The sequence below is a fragment of the Bombyx mandarina genome, chromosome 11 (genome assembly GCF_030267445.1).
Source record: "Bombyx mandarina strain Sakado chromosome 11, ASM3026744v2".
Taxonomy (NCBI): Eukaryota; Metazoa; Arthropoda; class Insecta; order Lepidoptera; family Bombycidae; genus Bombyx; species Bombyx mandarina.
In genome coordinates, this window is record NC_143218.1 from 18216260 (window position 1) to 18238970 (window position 22711).

At 38.4% G+C, this 22711-nt stretch overlaps 1 protein-coding gene across 2 annotated transcripts in view; it reads left to right on the forward strand.

Moving 5' to 3' along the window:
• The window catches only part of LOC114243269 (mitochondrial cardiolipin hydrolase), a 169367-nt gene extending 149426 nt beyond the window's left edge, over positions 1-19941 (forward strand). For both annotated transcript variants that reach the window (XR_016323812.1, XR_016323813.1), the window contains 2 exons: positions 9329-9381; positions 18918-19941. The gene's annotated coding sequence lies outside the window, so the exon portion shown is untranslated. The remainder of the gene's footprint in view (positions 1-9328; positions 9382-18917) is intronic.
• Positions 19942-22711: the final 2770 nt, after the last annotated feature.

The window sequence follows — 22711 nt, forward strand, 5'->3', positions numbered from 1 at the left end:
TTTCGACAACGAAGCAGTAATGCGTTTCGGTTTGAAGGGTGGGGCAGCCGTCGTAACTATACTTGAGACCTTAGAACTTATATCTCGAGGTGGGTGGCGCATTTACGTTGTAGATGTCTATGGGCTCCAGTAACCACTTAACACCAGGTGGGCTGTGAGCTCGTCCATCCATCACGCTTCACGCCAGAAATAGGCAGGGCGGTGGTACCTACCCGTGCGGACTCACAAGAGGTCGTACCACCAGTGATTATGCAAATTATAATTTTGCGGGTTTGATTTTTATTACACGATGTTATTCCTTCACCGTGGAAGTCAATCGTGAAAATTTGTTGAGTACGTATTTCATTACAAAAATTGGTACCCGCCTGCGGGATTCGAACACCGGCGCATCGCTACATACGAATGCACCGGACGTCTTATCCTTTAGGCCACGACGAATGCTATTCCCTTAATCCTACTACATGTAACTAGGAACATATAATAATGTCCTTGGTGTTCCGTTATGTTTGAACAATTTGAAGAGTACGACGAATAGAAAATAATCTGAAACTAGCTTATTCCGTTGCAAATTAACCATCTCTTCCGGATATCAAGCATCCGTAATTGCTAAATGACTGCGTATAAGTTAATTGTTGTGTGCTCGCGATGATCGTATCGGCCCGCGTACATTGTTGCCGCGTAACGCCACATGAAAAACAAAACTCATTAATCCAAATGGAACGAGTCTAAAATTCGATAAATTACAAAAAATAAGAACAAAAATTCACAATTGCACGATTATTATCGCATAACTCGCAACTATAAATGTTATAAGTTAAGCATTTATTATTAATTTTTTCTATATCTCGTCCCTACTACAATGTAGCAGGTACAATTTTATCTTCAGTCATCTCTCATTACTTGGTTCACGACAGCGTGACGCCATTCGATGTGGTAAATGCCTGTGGACTCTGTAGTGCTGCGACCGAATGGACTCTTGGAATTGGACTCGAATCACAGAAAGGAATCTTTGAGAAAAGTGAATTTCGAATAGATTTTTTTTTTTTTTTTGGGTCAATAAAAAATCTTACCGCTCGCCTGATAATGAGAGTGAAGTTTTTTTTTTTTGAATAGCTGGGTGAACGAGCTCACAGCCCACCTGGTGTCAAGCGGTTACTGGAGCCCACAGACATCTACAACGTAAATGCGCCACCCACCTTGAGATATAAGTTCTAAGGTCTCAGTATAGTTACAACGGCAGCCCCACCCTTCAAATCGAAACGCATTACTGCTTCACGGCAGAAATAGGCAGGGTGGTGGTACCTACCCGTGCGGACTCACAAGAGATCCTACCACCAGTGATCAGCTTGTGAATGAAGTGAGTGAAGAAACACACAATTGCCTCACGGACTGCAAAAATGTGGTGCTAATGATGCCTGTACCCAAAATGTGCGTGCACATTCTACGTTAATAATACATATAATGCACTAAATCGAACTGCATCGCCTTATTAAAATGCTTTATTTTAGTTTGGTGTCAGGGCGTATCGGGTGGATATTGACATTTTACTTATGTTTCCGCGGACTATAAATACGCGTTTTATTCAAGAGAATCGTCATTACGGATCTTTCCGATCCATTAACGGTGCTTTTAGGTACCTCAAGCACCGGTCACCGTCCTCGCCGAACCCATCTCTTGCGACGAAGGGCTCGACGAGTAAATTAACCCATAGACATAGCCCACTGAATTTCTCGCCGGATCTTCTCAGTAGGTCGCGATTCTGATCCCGTGGTAGATTCTGCGAAGCACTGCTCTTGCTAGGGCCAGTGTTAGCAGCACACGCGGATTGAGCCCCGTGAGATCATCTACATGTTAGGGCGAAACTGAAATAGCCTCTCAAAGTTATCAGCATGGGTAGGAGAAAAAAAAACAGGAGAATAATGTTAAAATATTATTGAGATGTTCATCACACGTGACGTGAGATCCAGTAATCACTCCACAACAGATGTATCGAGAGTTAGACCCTTTTTTATTTTTTTAAAGTTATTTATCGTCCATACGTCGCAAAGAACACATCCGTGCGTGCCACTGTTTACCGCTTAGGACTCTTGACAAACCTCGTTCGAAGACTTATCATACTGCTCAGTTTCATTTCAGAGCCACATAAAAATAAAATAGTCTGCTTCCTCACTAAAAATATGTAGGTACAATACAATTTTTATTTGGTATGCTTGGCGTTCGACACATCACTACCGGTAGAATAAAGAGTTGTTGCGTGCACCGGCGCCTAGTGTTTATACTAGGCAGTGCAATTTATGTTATTGAAAAACTTCTCTCTCCTCTCGGTAGAAATTGTATTCCACGAGTTAAACTTTCGGTTTCATTTTTTCTTTTTTTAATTAAATTTTATGCGCAGACTGGTCTCGAAAAAGACTATGGTTTTTATGGACGAGTATGATGTTTGAAGCCGAAAAAGGATAATGTGGTTTAAAAGGTTTTTTTTATGTTATACTAGCTGATCCGGCAGACTTCGTAGTGCCTCAATCGATAAATTTTAATAAAAGACCTAAAGTTTTGTATAAAATAAACATAAACAAACAAAAGGAATCCGTCCGACGGGGGACACATCAAAGAAAACAAAATTGTTATTTTTATTTAATTCCGAACATTTCCATATTTATCTATCTTTTAAACCTGCTCTGGACTTCCACAAATAATTCGAGACCAAAATTAGCCAAATCGGTCCAGCCGTTCTCGAGTTTTAGCGAGACTAACGAACAGAAGTTCATTTTTATATTTATAGATTTCTATCTAAAGCTGTGATGACTTCACGGTTTGCAGATTTACAAATGTAAGTATCATGCCTAAGTTGATACTACGGTAGGACGGCCATTCAACATTTCGGTCCCTCGCCAGCCCTTCGAAAGTAATCAAAAATGATAAGGAAACATAAAGAATTAATGCGAACAAAACAATACCGCTGTTCTTCCGAAAAACGAAATATTAAGATATGGTTTTCTCTTCTGCCTAAAATTTACCCCACACCCGTATGACGACATGCTATTTATTCCGATCAACCTAATATTACTTTGCGAATTAGTAATAAAACGTTAACTATCACATCTTTGCGTAATCATCCAGTCCTTGACATATCGATTCGTGGCTTTCCGGAATGTTGTTAACCTGACGTTTGTAAATGACACAGTAGTTAAATGTGGAACCTAATTATAGCGATTTGATTGGCTAATAAACATTAATGATGGAGGAATATATACGAATAACTACGAGCATATTATGTCGATAGTTTTGTACCACTTTAATTTGCTGATATAAAATACTTTGAAAAAAATTATGATGACAAATTTAATACGTAGGTAGTTTCATTGGGTGTGAGTGAAAAAAAAGACGGTGCTAATTACACCGAACTTCTATTAAATACACAAACGTGAGCAACGTTAATAAAAAAGCTAGCAAGGAAAAAAATAACGATACGAATAAACGAAGATTGGAACAAAGTAACTCAATAAGCCAGTAAAATAGAGATGATTTGAAAACCCGAATTTCATTACCATAATCCTAGGATTGTACTTAATAATAAATATATTAGTAACAATCCGAATAAAACTAATTTGAAGCTTAATAAATAAGAAGTAAGACGCCGGTGTCGATGGGATGGTTCGACACTGGGGCAGATAATTAAAAAAAAAACATAACTTGTGTGAACTTATTAGCGTGACTTCCATATCGAATTTTTTGTATCATATGTCTTCTTAACCTAAGTTGGTCATAGCATGATGTACAGTCAATAGGTCGGTGCTGTTGTTCTGAGTATTTCATTCGTAGAATTTACTTCTCGATTCAAAGTATTGGCAAGCAAATGAGATTCGTAGCTTACATCCCTAGTTCGGCTGCGTCACTCACGTCGTAGTGCGACTTTGGAAACTCCATAACGCTATGCAACGAACTCCAAAAGTAGCCCTCGTATGTGTTGAAAAACGTAAGTGATGTAAATAGCTTGATAATTGTAAACGTTGCTTTGTAATCGAGTCGGCCCTCTCGTCTCGCTTTCTGCGGAACCAGACAATCTCCTGATTGAACCGTTCGTTGTCACAACACTGACAAATGACAGGGCAGTAAACGCAGTTTCTCTTAGTGACATGATATCTTGCCGTTCGACACAGCAAGAAATGTTTTAAGTTTTTGCTGTAATTGTACAAGGGTGCTAATGATTGACCGGTCTGGTTGCGGAAGACTTGAGTGACAGATAGGATAGGGCTGCGACTTCAATATTTTTTGAAAAAAGCATTAAATTGCGCTCTGGATGTTTCTCAGCAACGGTAGACAGCGGCTTGGTTCGGCCCCATGCATTGCTGAAGTCTATGGGCGACGGTAACCACTCACTATCAGGTGGTCCGTATGCTCATCTGAATACAAGGGCAATAAAAAAAGAGAAAAGAAAGAGATATAAAAGGAAGCGGAATACAAATATGACTTCATAAACTCTTGTGCCAAATCGAATAGCCCAATTAGAGCTAAAACTATCAAGCCGGCCGACAAACGAGACACGTATTCTCTCCTCCCATAAATAAAAAAAAATGCTAAGCAAACTCCGTTTTTTTTTTTTTTTTTTTTTTTATTGCTTTGCTGTGTGGACGAGCTCACAGCCCACCTGATGTTAAGTGGTTACTGGAGCCCATAGACATCTACAACGTAAATGCGCAACACATCTTGAGATATAGTTCTAAGGTCTCATATAGTCACAACGGCTGCCCCACCCTTCAAACCGAAACGCATTACTGCTTCACGGCAGAAATAGGCGGGGCGGTGGTACCTACCCGTGCGGACTCACAAGAGGTCCTACCACCAGTAATTACGCAAATTATAATTTTGCGGGTTTAATTTTTATTACACGATGTTATTCCTTCACCGTGGAAGTCAATCGTGAACATTTGTTGAGTACGTATTTCATTAGAAAAATTGGTACCCGCCTGCGGGATTCGAACACCGGTGCATCGCTTCAACACGAATGCACCGGACATCTTATCCGTTAGGCCACGACGACCACAGATCCGTAGCCCGTGTTGAAGCAATTGAGCTGAAATCGGTGTGTACACGGTGTCACACGAGTGACTAATGATAGTGCGGAGTGTCGGGCGAGCCTGTGAAGTGGCGCCCCGCGACGGCGGCTTGCGCAACCCGCGACCTATCTGGGCCGTTTTATTTCTGTCACGTTTAAAAAAATAGGGTTGCCTAACCTACATTTCTGGATATACCGTGGAATAAATTAAACTAAAAAAGTTTTTTTTTTCTTTGTGAAACATCATTAAGCTTCCTTTTGAAAAGCGATGGTGGAACAGAAAACTAAGTCTGTAGATATAAATAATGTAAACGTTATTTTAAATAATTTGTGTGAATTTTGTTTTTAAGTACTTGAGTACTCAAGATTAAAAGTCCTGTCATGGCTGTTGTCCTACGCTTTGTTAATGGCATAGGCGATGGTGATGCTTTAGCTACTAGCGTAAGAAAACGAAAGTTCATGCGAGAATCCACGACTCGAAAACTAATGCGAAGAATATCGTCACTTCTTTGGAACGTCTGGGTCTGTGGAGGGACTTCGGTTCCCTCTGTATTTTGTACCGTATGCTCCATGGGGAGTGCTCTGAGGAATTGTTCGAGATGATACCGGCATCTCGTTTTTACCATCGCACCGCCCGCCACCGGCGTAGAGTTCATCCATACTACCTGGAGCCACTGCGGTCATCCACAGTGCGTTTCCAGAGATCTTTTTTGCTACGTACCATCCGGCTATGGAATGAGCTCCCCTCCACGGTGTTTCCCGAGCGCTATGACATGTCCTTCTTCAAACGAGGCTTGTGGAGAGTATTAAGCGGTAGGCAGCGGCTTGGCTCTGCCCCTGGCATTGCTGAAGTCCATGGGCGACGGTAACCACTCACCATCAGGTGGGCCGTATGCTCGTCTGCCTACAAAGACAATAAAAAAAAAAACATCACAGGGCAATAACCAACGAAAAATTGTTACGAAAACAAAACGACACTATATGTATTTGTTTCATAAAATAACTAAAAGTTTTTATAAAAGATAAAAGAAAGATAAAAGAGTGACAGTACACGTATATGTCTGGACGATATCTGAATAATTAAAACCCACCATAAACACATACAATTTAAAATAATAGAGATAATTTAACATAAACGATTCGGGTTATTGATATTTATTGCTATCTAGCTATTGCTATTGTCCACACACAAGTTTTCAGATTTATAGTTCTGACAGCCCTTTACCATTGTTGATACAAATATTTGGTGAAGTTTATGTTACGATGGAAAAAAAAAACGGGGTTCCGTCACTATGTGAAACTATTTGTGTATCTGTATAGATACGGAACGCTGTTGCCAAGAGAATTAAGACGCGATGAGGATAACATTAATTTATCGCTGATCTAATTTCGATAATGGCCGATTGCTGTACTATGATTAATTGGTGTTAATTGATTTTTGTTTGTTTTTCTTCAATGGTTTTTTTTTTAATGTAGATCCGTAAACCCGTATCTGGTACTAAGCGATTTTTTCTTATTTACTTTGTAGGCAGACTAGCACGCGGTCCACCTGATGGTAAGTGGTTACCGTCGCTCACGGATGCCAGCAATCCCAAAAGCGCGGCCAAGTCGCTGCCTGCTGTTGAGTATTCTCCGCAGACCTTGTTTGAGAAAGACATGTTATAGCGCTCAGAAAACACCGTGGGTGGGGAGCTCATTCCAAAGTCGGATTGTACGTGGCATAAAAGATCTTTGGAAACGCACAGTCTATTACTGTGTCCCATTGATAATGCACAACGAATGCCGCTGCCTAACCTAAAGGATAGGAATTTTGTGTCCTTTAAAACCGAAGCGCTTTTTGGCGGAATTATTCAGAATGCTTTTTCACTAAGCTTGTAAAATAACATTCAATAAATTGCACATAAACTGTTTTGTTTGTCCTCAGATGTAGATAGATTCATTTACAGCATAATAAATTCGTCTAGATAGGCTTTTATTTACAACTAAAGATACAGCCCTCGTCGACGTATATACAAGTTACGATATATCGATAACTCGAACGAGAAACTCGGCGACGAGAACGCAACAATCGATTATATTGAAACCCGCAAACGATTTTCCAACTTCGAAGTGGTCGCACGAGTGCTTAGAAGTTAAGGCGAAGACTGCGCGATATGTTTTTTTTTTTTAATTTTTTTTTTATTGCTTTGATGGGTGGTCTAGCTCACAGCTCATCTGGAGCCCATAGACATCTACAACGTAAATGCGCCACCCACCTTGAGATATAAATTCTAAGGTCTCAGTATAGTTACAACGGCTGCCCCACCCTTCAAACCGAAACCTATTACTGTTTCACGGCAGAAATAGGCTCTGTGTGCTCTTATTTATAAATTATTGTATGATTACCCGGAATTGTAGTTTTGTTTTTCACGAATCCGCAAAGTTGTCTGGGCAAACAGCAAAGCCTGCGACCTAAAAAGTATTTTTTTTTGCTTTTGAAGCTTACAAAGGCTTTCTTAGAATAATTTTCATTATGATAACTTGGTATGAGTCTATATTTATTTAGAACGGGCTTATTTGATTTTTACCGTTATTACTTAAAGGAAAAAGGCGCCACACGCTCGTGTCTCTCATGGGACTTTCGAATCAGGAGTTTGTGTTTGTCGAAAGCTTTAATTTTATCCCGGATTCGATTTTATTCCAGACTAGCGACCCGCCCTCGTTTCGCTTCGGAAACATTAAATTTTATTATTGATAGCTGAGTCCCGCGATGCTACCCGCGGTTATTGTCGTACCGCGAGTGAAGCCGCGGGGCAAAGCTAGTCATAAAAAAGTAGCTTAAGTTACTCCTTGTATCACCAGCTACCTATCAGTGAAAGTCTCGTCAAAATCGGTCCAGCCGTTCTAGAGATTAGCCGGAACAAACAGGCAGACAGACAGACAGACAGACAGACAAAAATTATAAAAAATGTTATTTTGGTGTAAGTACCGTATATATATTCATATATGCATGTAGTAAAAAAAAAACCGGTTATTTCAATATTACAAACAGACACTCCAATTTTATTTATATGTATCTATAGATGTATAGATGGCCAGACGGAAGCGTGAACTTGATTTTTTTTTTAATTAGAAATCTGATTTATTGTACTTAAAATTTTCGATTTTTCCAATTTTTTGTTTCGTCTGTCGTCCCGTGATTGCGAAAACTGTAAAGTGTTTTAAATTAAGTCTGCGACTCGCGGAAACCTCTGAAATAACTTTTGTTGTTTAAAAAAAACACTGATTACCTTATTTGTTTACTGAACGTTTGTTGTCAAAACCTTCAAAGTTTTGTTCATGAATTGTGTTAAAATGTCATAATTAAAATGTATTTTTCATCTATATATAAATCTTGGTTTAACAGAATTTTGTGTGGTTTCAGTTCATAACAGATATTAAAGTCGAACGAATTGTCCCTTTGAAAATTCTTAAAACTCGTTTGTCGCCTACGTGACAAGATAAATCTTCAAGAGTTCTTTAACAAGAAAATAAATATACGCGTTTTACATTTTCTTGCCCTTAATTACTTCACTAACGTCCTATAAATAGAAGACTCATCTCACTTCATAGACGTCTCATTTTATCTAGTCTGCGAGCTCTATTTCTCTTCATAATAAAAATGTATCTCTAAATCTTACGCAGTAAAGTTCAATTTCCCATCCAACAGTATTCGTGTCGATGCACTTCTCGTCCTCGACATTCAAGCCATTAGAATTGTATCTTTAACGCCAGCTCTATAAGGTTGAATAACGTATGCGCCTAGTCCACTGAAAAGTTAGGTCGGAATATGGAGTTTATAGTACTCGTTCATAGTACTATCGTAGTATCGCTTGTATGTGTGCGCGAGTGCATTCGAGTGCTCGTAGTAGTGTGTAGTTTTACCAGTGAATGGACTTATGTCGCGTTTGAGGCAGAGTTGTGGTTTTATCGATTTTTTTTTTTTTCATTACGTCGCGGCTCTACTCCGTGTGTGGGGGTGGGAGGCGGAGGAGGGGTGGCCAGTACAACTTTGTCGTTGCATTGGCGGGAACACGTTCTCCATTATTGTTCTGTTTAATGTCTGAGTCGTATCGACTGTTGTTGCCGGGCGTACTCGCTCGTCCGGAGTTCAGATTTCCCGAGAAGACGTTTGTTTGCGATGTCGATGTCGCTACGTACAGATTAGTTTATGTGTGCTACTTCCAAAGATTAGCTGATCGTTAGTTAAATGCTGAACGATGTTCTAATGTTTCTAAATTGTTTTAATTGCAGGTACTTACGTGTTGTTCCGGAGATCGACGCCAATATTACCGCTTGCGGCAATGGTAAATGATACTTTAAATCATCATAAAATTAGACATCCTAACGTGAATCAAGCTTTCACGTTAGAATGTCCAGGGGATCCTGTAGTTTACGCCATCAGTCAATTTTCCATGTGGTGGTGTATGATACACCCTTTGTTATATGGGTTTATGGGTACCACCACCATCCGGTTTCTGCCGTATAACAAACAGTCTTGCGGTCGGATTTGGTGGGTCGGGACAGCTGTTATAGTGTACAATTGAGATTCTGACCTCATGTCTCAAGATGACGTCCGCACTGTTATGTCTAGTGAACATCTGGACCGTGTGCTCGGTGATCTGTCTAGATAATTTAACAAAAGCATTTTGAGGGGTGAAAGGCTATAGGTATGGTTTAAGCGACATTTTGCTTAATACGTGACATTTATCTTTGTAATCAAAGGTGCGTTTTATTTGGTATTAGAGTCAACAGTTTGATGTTTTTAACTGAATTTCAATTAAGCTTACTCTATTGAAATAGCTGAAGATTTTTTTGTAATGATATTTTTTTCAATTTTTAAACTTTAAATTACTCTCCTCCTGTACAGTTGCAAAAATGACGCTTAAACCAAATAGTCTTTCACCCCTCGATCTAATGTTTACATTCACAAACCAGTTTTAGTGTTCATTTCATTATGGTATCCTTAACTTATAATTAGTTTGTGTTGATATTGTTTAACGGAGATAAACAATATCAACACAAACTAATTATCATTATTCATTATTAATCCTATTTCATGCTATTATTAATATTATTTATATTATTTACCGAATTATTTTGTTCGACTTTTAAGGCAACCTTGGTACAATGTTAAATACTAAAATTTTTATTTAAAATTTAAAAGGCGGTTCTTTTTTTGGAAATAATTATGTTAGAATTTATTGGTATTGAAAGTTGGGTATGTACGAACTTGATAGAAGAACATGTAAAAATTTTAAAATTAAAACATAATTCACATTTTTTTAATTGAGTCACCCAAACCTACTGTTTTTTTGAAGATCCTTCCTCGTCATCTTTTGACAATCATTATCATTGTTTCTACTACATAGTATAAAACAAAGTCGCTTTCTCTGTCCCTATGTATGCTTAAATCTTTAAAACTACGCAACGGATTTTGATGCGGTTTTTTTAATAGATAGAGTGATTGAAGAGGAAGGTTTATATGTATAATAACATCTATTAAATAGTGGAGAATTCAATAATAAATTACAGTTTCCGAAGCGAAGCGAAGGCGGGTCGCTAGTTGTTTCTACAACACGGTCGATTTTTTAAATTAGACGAAATCAAATCGATTGTCAATTTAAGGTTTATTTTTTCTGCAGAGTGCCCATTCTTTCTGATTTGAAGGTCTGTGTATAGCAATATCCATTACCCTTACGTTGTAATTTACTAGAATGAATTTGCTGTCATTTGGCATACCCTATGTATGAATTCAAAACCTTCGTATAATAAGTTGGATTTTTTTAAATGTATTTTTTATTTTATTTTTATTGCCCTTGTAGGCAGACGAGCATACGGCCCACCTGATGGAGAGTGGTTACCGTCGCCCATGGACTTCAGCAATGCCAGGGGCAGAGCCAAGCCGCTGCCTACTGTATAGTATCATTGTGTGTGTGTTCTGGAATAAACATAATCGTGTTTTGTTTATATGTATTTAGTTAAGTACCAGTTTATGTGTCGGTATTGTTGACAGTAACTATGGGTACAGACTAAACAACGAACTTTATAATTGTTGTAATGCAGAATTTAATTGTAAATAAACATTCATAATTATTTTTTTTAGTGAACATGACATCTGTGTGCGTTTATTAATAGGGGGCAAGCTCGTATGGGATATCTTCCAAGGTCTACTACAGGATAGGCGGGAGTGGAGCAGGATAATCCAAGAGAAAGTTATTAGTGGAGGCCTCGACCCTCAGCATTGAGGGTTATCGACGCAAGAAGGAGGAGGAGGTACTGCCTATTTCTGTCGCGACTGTCATGCGTTCCAGTTTCTAGTGAGATAGGCGTTCTACAACTGAGACTTTGATATCATGGCCCACATTTTGCTGAAGGCATTCGCGATATGATATTTAGGTAAACATTTAGCTCCAGGGGGGGCCGTCGGGGCGCGTCACCAGGTAGAAGATCATTGCAAATAAAAAAGTCTTAATTGTATAACGATTGATTGTTTCATGAGAACTAACCAGGGCGCTAATACTTTTAACGGGTTCACAGCACGTCTTATCACTCCTTAGTACTGAAGATAGGAATTCGGGGGAAGAAGTTATTATAGGAAAATATTGTGATTGATGCTTATTACTGAAAACACATAAGTAGAGGGTATTTGGATATTTATGAGACCAGGGTAATCTGGTTAATGGTCAGACGGAATATTATTACACCCACGAGATTCTCTGGAGCTCATATAAAATAATATGTTTCCAGACGAAGCCGGTTCGGTTCATCTCGGGCTCACGTAATACGATAAGTCACTAATTAGTTAGAACAAGGATTTATCCGGTTTCAGGCGGTTTGGAGCGGTTGTCGGTAGCTTGCGAATGTGTAAGCTCCACCCGCGCCGCGAACATTGTGCTCGGCTGACAGGTGCCAATCAGGTGTATGTGGTACTCGTCAGTCCGGTTCATAACATTGATATCACCATAAACAGCATGTAATAATAATGTAGAGAATCATGTTTGGCTGTACATTGAAGAAAAATAAAAAAAAATTAAAAGATTTATTTTATTTTATTGATTAGATGGGTGGACGAGCTCACAGCCCACCTGGTGTTAACTGGTTACTGGAGCCCATAGATATCTACAATGTAAATACGCCACTCACCTTGAGTTATAAGTGCTAAGGTCTCAGTATAGCTACAACGGCTACCCCACTCTTCAAACCGAAACGCATTACTGCTTCACGGCAGAAATAGGCAGGGTGGTGGTGGTGGATACCTACCCGCGCGGACTCACAAGAGGTTCTACCATCAGTAATTCCGCAAATTATAATTTTGCGGGTTTGATTTTTATTACACGATGTTATTCCTTCACCGTGGAAGTCAATCGTGAACATTTGTTGAGTACGTATTTCATTAGAAAAATTGGTATCCGCCTGAGAACTAAACGAAAAAACAAATTAATTTTCTATAATTCTCGCACATTTCTGGTGGAACTACTAAACGAATTTTTATCTAGTTTTGAAAAGGAGATACAGATTAATTTGGACAATCACATAGCTGATAATATGATATTATTAATACGAAACGAATTCAGTTTGTCTTTTACGTTTTCACGTTCCAAGCGACTGAACTAATTTTTGACGAAATTCGGTATGCAAACAGTTTGAACCCTGGGAATATAGGCTACATTTCATCACACTGCCGAGTGTGGGACTCCGGTTACGCGATACGTGTGAAAAGCTAACTAGTACATAAAGGATTATTTAAAATAAAATAAAAAAACAACAGCGACAAGAATTATTTAGAAACAAAACTGGGTCAACACACAATGCAAGTGCTGATTATGAGTAATATCTTCTATTATGTAAAATAAATGTATGTGCATATATTTGTCAGTTGATTCTATTGACTTGAAACTTGATATAGTGACCGTTGACACTTACGAAAACATTACTGTCATAGTGTCATCAATGTACGGCAATCGCACTAATTGTAACGAATTAGCTTCAATAAAAAATAGTAACTAGTAATATTTACTATTGTTGATCGAAGCGAATTAGTTTTTATTTATTTATTTTTTATTGCTTAGATGGGTGGACGAGCTCACAGCCCACCTGGTGTTAAGTGGTTACTGGAGCCCATATACATATACAACGTAAATGCGCCACCCACCTTGAGATATAAGTTCTAAGGTCTCAAGTTTACTTACAACGGCTGCCCCACCCTTCAAACCGAAACGCATTACTGCTTCACGGCAGAAATAGGCAGGGTGGTGGTACCTACCCGTGCGGACTTACAAGAGGTCCTACCACCACCAGTTTATTAACTTATTGATTCAGTAAAAGATCATACAGAATGTCGCCGGTTCTTCTCAGTGGATCGCGATTCCGATCCGGTGGTAGATTCTGCGAAGCATTGCTCTTGCTAGTGTTAGCAAATTCTCTCAGGTTGAGCCCGTGAGCTCTCCTACCCGTCCGGTCGTAACTGAAATAGCCTCTCGATACCATCGAATAGGTAGGGAAGTATACAAAAAAAAACAGAATGTCGATAAGTTTGGCACACATAATAAACGTTTGCTGCCGATAATAAAAAGGATCAATGAATAATTCTAACGTCGATGTCCTGATTTTGAAAGTATTTATGCATCCGACCTAAATACGGAACGAATGCCAGAGAAAAAATGAGATAAATTTAAAAGAAACATATCAACACGTGCACTCAGAGTTCATTTGTTTGTTTTATAATCGAGGAAACTACGTCCGTACTGCACTAGGATTCGCATTCGACTTCACGCGGCCGTGGATATTCAATTAGTACAATCAGTAACTAAAATAATAAGTTTTTAGTTTTCTTTTGCTTGTTCATCAATGGGAAACCGGACAGTTCTTATTCTTCGAAATTGTCCCATTTCTGCCCCGATGCAGTCATAAGTTTCGGATTTTTACTGCTGGTAGGACCTCTAGTGAGTCCGCGAGGGTAGGTACCATCACCCTGCCTATTTCTGCCGTGAAGCAGTAATGCGTTTCGGTTTGAAGGGTGGGGCAGCCGTTGTAACTATACTTGAGACTTTAGATAGAAGTTATATCTCAATCTAGGTGGTGCATTTACGTCGTAGATGTCTATGGGCTCCAGTAACCAGTAGAACTATACAGCGTGTAATTGGGCCATCGGCTGATCTGCTCATCCTTCTTCTTGCAACGTGTTCCTCAGTGCTGAGGGATGCTGAGGTATGTGACTTTTACGGAGCTTTTTTGTTCTGACTATATTCTTGCCTTCCTTCTATTCCTCTGCGCAGTGGATAGCGACATTGATGCTGGAGTCCAATGTCGTCTTAATTTGATCGGACCAGCGCATGGGAATACGCCCTCTGGAACTCTTTCCTTTCACTTTGCCGGTGATGAGTAGTTTTCGAGATTGTTCTGATCATATACGACAAATAAAAAAAAACCGCAAATGAAACCATTCCGTGAGTTAGTAAGAGACTTGAACGATGTGAATTTACATGGTTTGCATTTGTGTATAAATTGCACAATTTAGGAAACTGTAAATAATGACATAGGGGAGCTAAAAATCAGTTTAATTCAGAGACGCACACAGATTAATGCTTATGTTTAGATCTGGCTGTAAAAAAAAAAAAACATGTGTTGGAGGATTTCAAAAAAAATGCTGAAGAAGAATTCATTGTAATTTATGATAATGCTGGAATGGGTCAAGTCTATTTTGTTTAGTTCATATTCATAATAATAAAATCCGCAATGAATGAGATGAAAAGGAGTGTTAGGTTATGAAAATAGTTATTAAAAGTAGTTAAATAATTTAGTAGAACTTCAGGAACGTGCGGCCGCCGTATTAGCGTTCTTCTTGAATTGGTTTCACAGTGATTGTTTTTTTTCTTTTCTTAAATAACTGTTGGAGCTCTTGCAAATACGCCCGGACTGGTAGGTGAGCACATGGGCTGAGAGAATTTGCCAACACTAGCCCTAGCGAGTCCAGTGCTTTGCTGATCTACCACCGGATTGGTATTCCGGCCCATTGAGACGAACCGGTGAGATATTCAGTGGGCTGACCTTATTCCACTGCTTGGAAAGCTTAAAAAGCACTGAGAGTCGATCCGAATAGCCCGACAAGACATGTTCTGAGCGACGAGGTTACGCCTAAAACGTGAAATACGCCTAATTAATACTTGCTGAGTAAATAGCATAGTTTTTGGTACGAGATCGCTCGCGTAAATTTTAAATTACGTACAATACAACGTACGTAAAATACAAAATTAAAATAAGGGTAGTCATAAATAATGTGGAAGGAAATAGGCCTAGAGGGCGTTCCATGCGATGGTCCGATCAGATTAAGACCACTTTGCACTCCAGCATCAATGTCGCTATCCACTGTGTGGAGGACAGGGAGGAATATAGTCCTAACAAAAGTGCTTTGTAAAGTTTACGACCCTCAGCACTGAGGTATACGACGCACGGAGGAGGAGGAGTCATAAATAGACAAACGCACATCGATTCTTCTCGTTTAAGATATTTTAAATACGTAGGTATATGTTTCACAGCGCGGTTCACTGTGTTATTACAATATCTCACTCTCGATAGCTTTAACCTTAAAAAAGATTCGTTCTGCCCAGACACATTTGTCAGTGTTTGTTTTACGTTTTTTATTTGTACATCGATGTAACACGACGCGACATTAATTATATCGGAGCACACAAATGTTCTGGCCGCTGAATCTTTCGTTATTTTAAATATTATTTAACGCCAGGCGATAAAAGAAAGAAATGACCCGGTTGATTCATGGGATTTATTTAATCGCCTTGACGGATTAGTGCGGTTTCCTCAGCAACCGTTTCTAGTGATGATCACTAGCAGCAAAAATTGACGGACAAGTTCACGTTATACCTGAAACCGCATAAAAGCTGCCGTCGTTCTTGTGATAGATTCTACGAAGCACTGCTCTTGCTAGGGCTACTGTTAGCAAATTCATCAGGACAGAGCCCTTTGAGCTCACCTACTCGCTCGGTGAAGTTGGCATAACCCCTTGGGATTATCAGCATTTAAAGAAAAAAAAGAGATATATAAGTTTATGTGAACGATAGAACCGCCTGGGTTTGAAATTGTGCTCGACACTACTGAACAGATTTTGGGTCAGGAGCACAGTAATGTGGACCTCTTATCACGCTCATTCCATATACATAATTTGATAAATTTTACACATCGCTCGTATTGGAAAAGAGCAAGTTCCGTGTTTCGTGCAGATTCTTCTCAGTGGTAAAACTGCATTCCGAATCGGTGATAAAGTTATAATTATTCGAAAGTGCCCGTAGAGATTGACTTGAATAAAAGGACACTTTCATTATTTTTTTATCGACCACATTGGCAAGACGGCTTAGTTCGTCGTATCTTTGATACTAATCAACGCCACATGAACTGTGAATTTTTATATAGAAAATATATCTTTAAAATTATATCCTTAATCATTATAAGCGAGAAGTGCTTGCATAATTTAAAACAAGTAGTTTTATTTTTTACAAAAAGTTAAACCCAAGAATAATTATCTTATCCATTAACTTCGCAAAAATTTCTCAGTGCTCCCACACGCACATACTTTTAAGTAAAGACGGTAGATGTTGAAGTTGATCCAAGTGTCCGCTCTGGGCGCCTGCGTCATCGAACGTAATTTGACATCGTTTTAAAAGAAAAACTAAGATTTGCTCAGGTGTTTAGTTACCACGCCAAATGCGGCCATTGTTGTTCTTATGTACACATGTATGTCACCGGGTCAGCGGTGTATATGAATTGATCAAGATGTTGCGAAAAATTTACAGAAAATATTATTTACGCGGGTAGACACGAAACCATACCAAAGGAATTGGTACGATCAACACTTTTGAAACTTAAAGATTTGTAATTAAAATTCAGAACTCAGGCTCATTAGTAAATTGTGATTTACGCTGAGCTGCTGGGTAATTATATACAACAATTAAATAAAACTGATTCGTGGTACGCAATCTTGATGAAGATAGTTTTAGAACGCTCTAATCGTTGCCAGTCGATCGTAAAGCCATCTCTCATAATAAAATCTGTGAGAACAACATAAACATAACATTGATGTATACAACAATTAAAGTTAACGAGCCGGATACGTATACGACGCATTACTCTTCTTTACAACAAATTTAATTGATTCGTGACAATCCTCGGATGTATTCAATTTCAATTATCATATCAAATATCCTATAAAATAAAAAGAATGTGAAGAAGAAAAAAAACTTTAATTACATTTGGTAAATTTCCACGCTATACGATTGTGAATATGATAAATGAATTCCCAAGCCGATAGGGAATCTGTGAACATAAATAATGTAACAAAACTATTCAACGATGTTGCTATGGAGATATTATCGAAAATATTCATCGCGGGAGCGTCTGTAAACTTCATAAAAAAATGCTATTACGTATTGAGGGCAAACAAGAAATATCAAAATCAAAATGAATAGTATTGTAATCAGGAAAAAGGGATATTCTTGGCAAGTATTGCTATACCTAAACCATCAACTGGACCCTTTTCCGCACACATTCGGACTTCAAATTGTGGCTCTTGATTCGATGGTCGACGTAACAAATTAGATGGAGCTTCCGATTCTTTATATAAGCTATCAGAGCGAGGTCATGTTAATTTGGAGTTAATGTAGGATTAGGAAACGGGGTAAATAGTCAAGATTACCGCGGGGAGTGGGCGGAATCGAGGCCATGACGAAACTCTGATTGATAACGTTCCACTAAATTCTGATAACCGGCCGATGTTGCTATGCGCAAAGATATTGTGCGCCTACCTACGGTCGGAGCTCGACGCCGGCGGGCTATTCGAAACGATCACGAGACCCGTTCGTACTGATGTTTGACGAAGACGTTTGCTTCTTTTTTGTTTTGCGTTATTTTTAAACTACTAGTGGCCGGAAAAGTTTCAAATTTGAGATACGATTTGTACAAAATCCAAACAATGAGTTGTAATAACTATAAATTACCGATGTATTTAAAAAATAAATACTTAGAAATATTCTATTCTTAAATCTCAGTGTAGTTTTCCTTCGCCTAGATAATAATAAGCATACAAAGATATTTAGTAGGGCAGTTCGGATAAAATTAGCTTCAGTAGATTTTCGACAAGATGACTATGCCGCTCGGTCATTGCCTCATTGTCTGTCCCGCATTATTGATCCGAAACTTGTCTAAAACGCCGAATCATCTGGTACATATTAATCTTTCCTCACCCTGCCACCCCTTGTCGGATTTATTGTGGTATTTGGCATACTCAGCTAGATTTACTTATGTAAGTGCATTTCACAGTTTCTACAGTGTTTTTGTCGGCCCAACAACAAAGGGCGCAATTAAATTCTATAGCTGTCAATCCATTAACAGCATTATAAGTAAAAGCACGAGGGGCTTCCACTTATAGATTGCAGAACGACTCCTGACTGAATTTACAGTTTTCTGTTTTGAATTTACTGTTTTTTACCGAAATTATGTCCCCGAGAGTGCATTGCTAGTGCATTGGGGTTATTAACATTTATGTCTTCACATTAATAGCTGGTTTAGTTTTTTTCTAGATTACTTCATAATAAAAAAAAAACAGTATGTGATTAAGAGGGAACTGTTTTAATATGTGTATTATTGTCATCTCTAGTTTCTTCGTATTCATTTTCCTCAATAAAGACATTAAATCATTATCACGTTTCGTTATCTATATCCCTGTTCCTTCTTCATATAGTATCATTTTTACGACAAGACTGACCTCATTTGCTTGTTATAAAAAATGAATTTCAAGAATGTATCTTAATTTAGATTAAAATTGTTGTTCCAGATTGAACGCGACACGTCCGATGCAGAAATATTGTCTTATATCATCATCTATATTGTTGGATGAGGTCATCTTGGTCCGCCAGTATTGAGTTAGACTCTACTCGTTACAATCTCATGATTTGTGGTCTCATTATCCTATTAACATCTGGAATACGACGAAACAAGCAGTTATCATTTATCATTGAACCTTTGTTTGTTTATTTATATGTTGAGTACCTGATAGTGTTGAGCTGTTGTTTCGTCATTTCTTAGGGCTGGTCCGTTTGTAACGTGAAGTAGTCCAATATTATCTAATGTTTCTGAGAATACTCGTTTTATGATATGGAATGATCACAGAGGAAGCCGTAAAGACGCACTAGCATGTTCTCCGACTATCAACATATTGAGATCGTTATTTTTCCGTTTTTTCCGTTTTCCTTTGCGATCTTAACGTGTTCACGCATTTGTATACGAGTCGGTTTTAAATTTTATGTTTTTATTGTTAATTTATTGTATCGTTCTTTATGTTTTTTGAATACCATTGACTAACAAACACTAAACAATTCTAACGCATGACCTTTTTATTTTTACTTTATCAACTCGCGAGTGTGCATGACTTTAAGGATTATTTTAATTGTTTTATTTTGAATTATTATTATTAATGTATAGTTATTGTTTTTTAAATATTTATCACGATAATTAAGACATCATTAGAAATTTATTTGACTTTGTAGTTTTAATGTTAAAATGATTGATTGTTATTTAGATAATTAAATTAAATGCAAATGTTTACTTCAACAATTTGTGGCCAAGCAAATTGATGATCAATATCTGTCGTACGCCTTGCTCCATAAAACTTGATTTTAGGTTTAAAATGATTCACTTAAATTCGAGTTTTAGTTAAGCATAGCAATATCAGTGTGATTGCATTCTCGTTTTTTATATGATGAAAAATTTGATCATGCAATCTGTTATAATTACGTAATTGATTATTAAAATGTAATTTATTTTTTCATATGTTTAGTTGAATAAATGTTTCGGCATGATTTATTAGTTTGATTCCGATCCCACGTGTCATCGGTTCCCACAGCAGTTTCGCATGTCTCATTATGCTCGTGAATGGCTGGCCTGGATGGAGGTCGGGCATAAAGTCATTTTTCAATTAATACAATGTCATAAGGACGAAGCGACCTCTCCTTCGAAACGGCCGAGACCCATGCACGCCGTCTCTTGTCATTCGACATTCCACCTTATTCCTTCCCTGTTAATTGTAAAATTTTATTTTATTTTCCGTAGAGCAAATAGCATTATGCAAATTTGTACAGTTGCCGGTGGTGCTACGTTAACGTAAATGATGGCGTCGGGTCACGGAGAGGTCGTCATCATTTCGCAACGATACAGCGTTCAGTCTGCCTAGAAAATGTTATATTCTTAAGTAAACATCTTTAATGTTTTAATACGTTGTGTGTGTGTTAGTGGAACACAGCTGACAGTGTTTGTACGAAACTAAAACAAAAAATAGTGCCGCTGGAAAAAAATATATCATTTAGGTCAGCGCGTTCCGATGCACGTCTACATTTTAAATTCACGGTTAATGTAGGTCAGGGTACATACAGACTTTTTTGTCGAATACAATATCAAACTCAATTTGATTATTTGGACAAAAATCATTATGGTATTTTATTATTAACAAAAAGTCAAATCAAAATAATTTAACATAACTCAACCCACACAGTAGAACGGATCTTCCAATGCGCTTGAAGGAGGCACAGTTCCCAAGATACTGGCTACGTTGCCTCGTTGGACAGCCAGACTCACTCTCTGTGCAAAGTACCAGTCAGCCTTAGCATCATGTGTAACCTCCTACAAGCGTTTCAAAATCAATATTGTATTGAAAGTGTCATTACAACGTTAAATAGTAGAATTAATTACATATAAAACAATTTCAGAACATTGTTTTGGTATTTTCACATTTGTTATTCTCATTATCATCATTAACGTCCTGATGTAGTTCACTGTTGGACATAAGGCTCACCTAACCTAAACATCTGCCCTATGAGTTTCTCGCCGGATCTTCTCAGCGGGTGGCGATTCCGATCCGGTAGTAAATTCGTTCGCGAAGCAGCTGCCCTTGAGCTGTTAGGTCTCCTTTGGAAGGCGCTCGGGCAGGTGTTAGCAAATTCCACCCCTCCTGGCTGAGCCTTTGCTCGCCAACCTGTCCTGGTGAAATTGGAGAGGCCTCCGGGCCACCAGTAATACTTCAAACATAAGGCTCTCCGAAGGCATGCCGTGCGACCCTATCCTGGGCAGTTTTAATCCACTGCTCGTTATCTTGCGCTTATCATCGCTCAATCTTGTTACCGGGCTTCGTATATTACGTATCCCGGTACGTGGTCTCCACTCGTCTAGGTACGTGGCCTCCAAAGGCTTAGTTTATTTTCACATTAAAGTTTAGTAAAAACGAAAGCGTATTTCTCAGTTTTTTATTATTATTAAAAATATGGTCGTAATGCAAATGTTGATACGAACTGCCCGTGTCTGGTGAAATGATTAATTAATCGTTGTTAATCCGTCGGCGTTATCGTTTCTGATCTAGCCACGGTCGTTGACCGGCGTGTTTGAGTATGTTTAGTTACATAGTTTTCTTATCGCTGTAACTAAGCGGACCGCGAAATTGATGTTGATGTGACACGGGCTTTGGCACGCAAATTTTTTTTTGTGACGTTCGAAAATACGTTGCGGCTTTCGACGGAAACCCGAAAGTCGATTTGTACACCTTTCTAATGATAATAAACTTGCTCGCAGTCAACGATACGACAACATACCAATTCCTAGTGTTTCCGCTGTTTCTTTTTAATTGGCGATTTGTGATTATAGTATGTGTACAAACTTACAAGTCCAATTAATTATAGTCGAATTTCGACTACTGTGGGACCTCTAGTATGTATAAAACGCAAGCTTAAGACCACACGTCTTTCTGTCAACTAATTGCGCAAATGTTCAAGAGCCAGGTTCTATTTGAAATCGATATGTTTAGTTTACAAATGCCGCTAAATACATATCTAGCTATGTGCCGCACACATTCTTTTTCTTTATTAGATTTTTATATGAATTGGTAAGTAGGGGCGCCGTAACGTCTTCAGCTGACTCTAAGTTCCGTACTTATGTCCTTTAAAGCTAACTGACATCTGACAGGACTTGTGTCTTACTAAAAGGATTCAAAATACCGTTACACCAGATAAACTATCAGTCTGCCGCAATGAAAATTCCAATTTTTTTTTAGTTTCCTGGTCGCCTTGAGAGGCTATGTCAGCGTAACTGGGCGAAATTGCTAATGAGGACGATCTCGGTGTTTTTTTTTATTTTATTTTTTTTTTTTATTTTTTTTTTTTTTACTATTTCTCTAGCAAACAACAAAGCCAGAGATTCATATTTACATTTTTTGTTTTGTTTTAATTTTAGATCTCGGTGTATTGTAAGTTGCTAGGTGTTCGCTGAACCTTATCGACTTTACCGATCATTGATTGATTCATTCTGAAGGTGTGGTGGGATTGGGGTAAAAGAGGCCTCATAGTATTGAGATTGAGCTTGCATCTGATTCATTCTCAAGGCGTCATGAACTGGTGTAAAAATGACCTCACAGTAAGTCTGCTCCGCCTGAGTACAAGATATTCACTCATAAAAGAGCACAACCTCTGCTGAGATGGGCACAAGAATCTTTCGAAGTAAATTAGTCATACTGGATTTGGACCTGGATAATGAATGATAATTACTGCTTTAGGCTAGTTTCAGTCCCACAATTCTATGCTATCAATT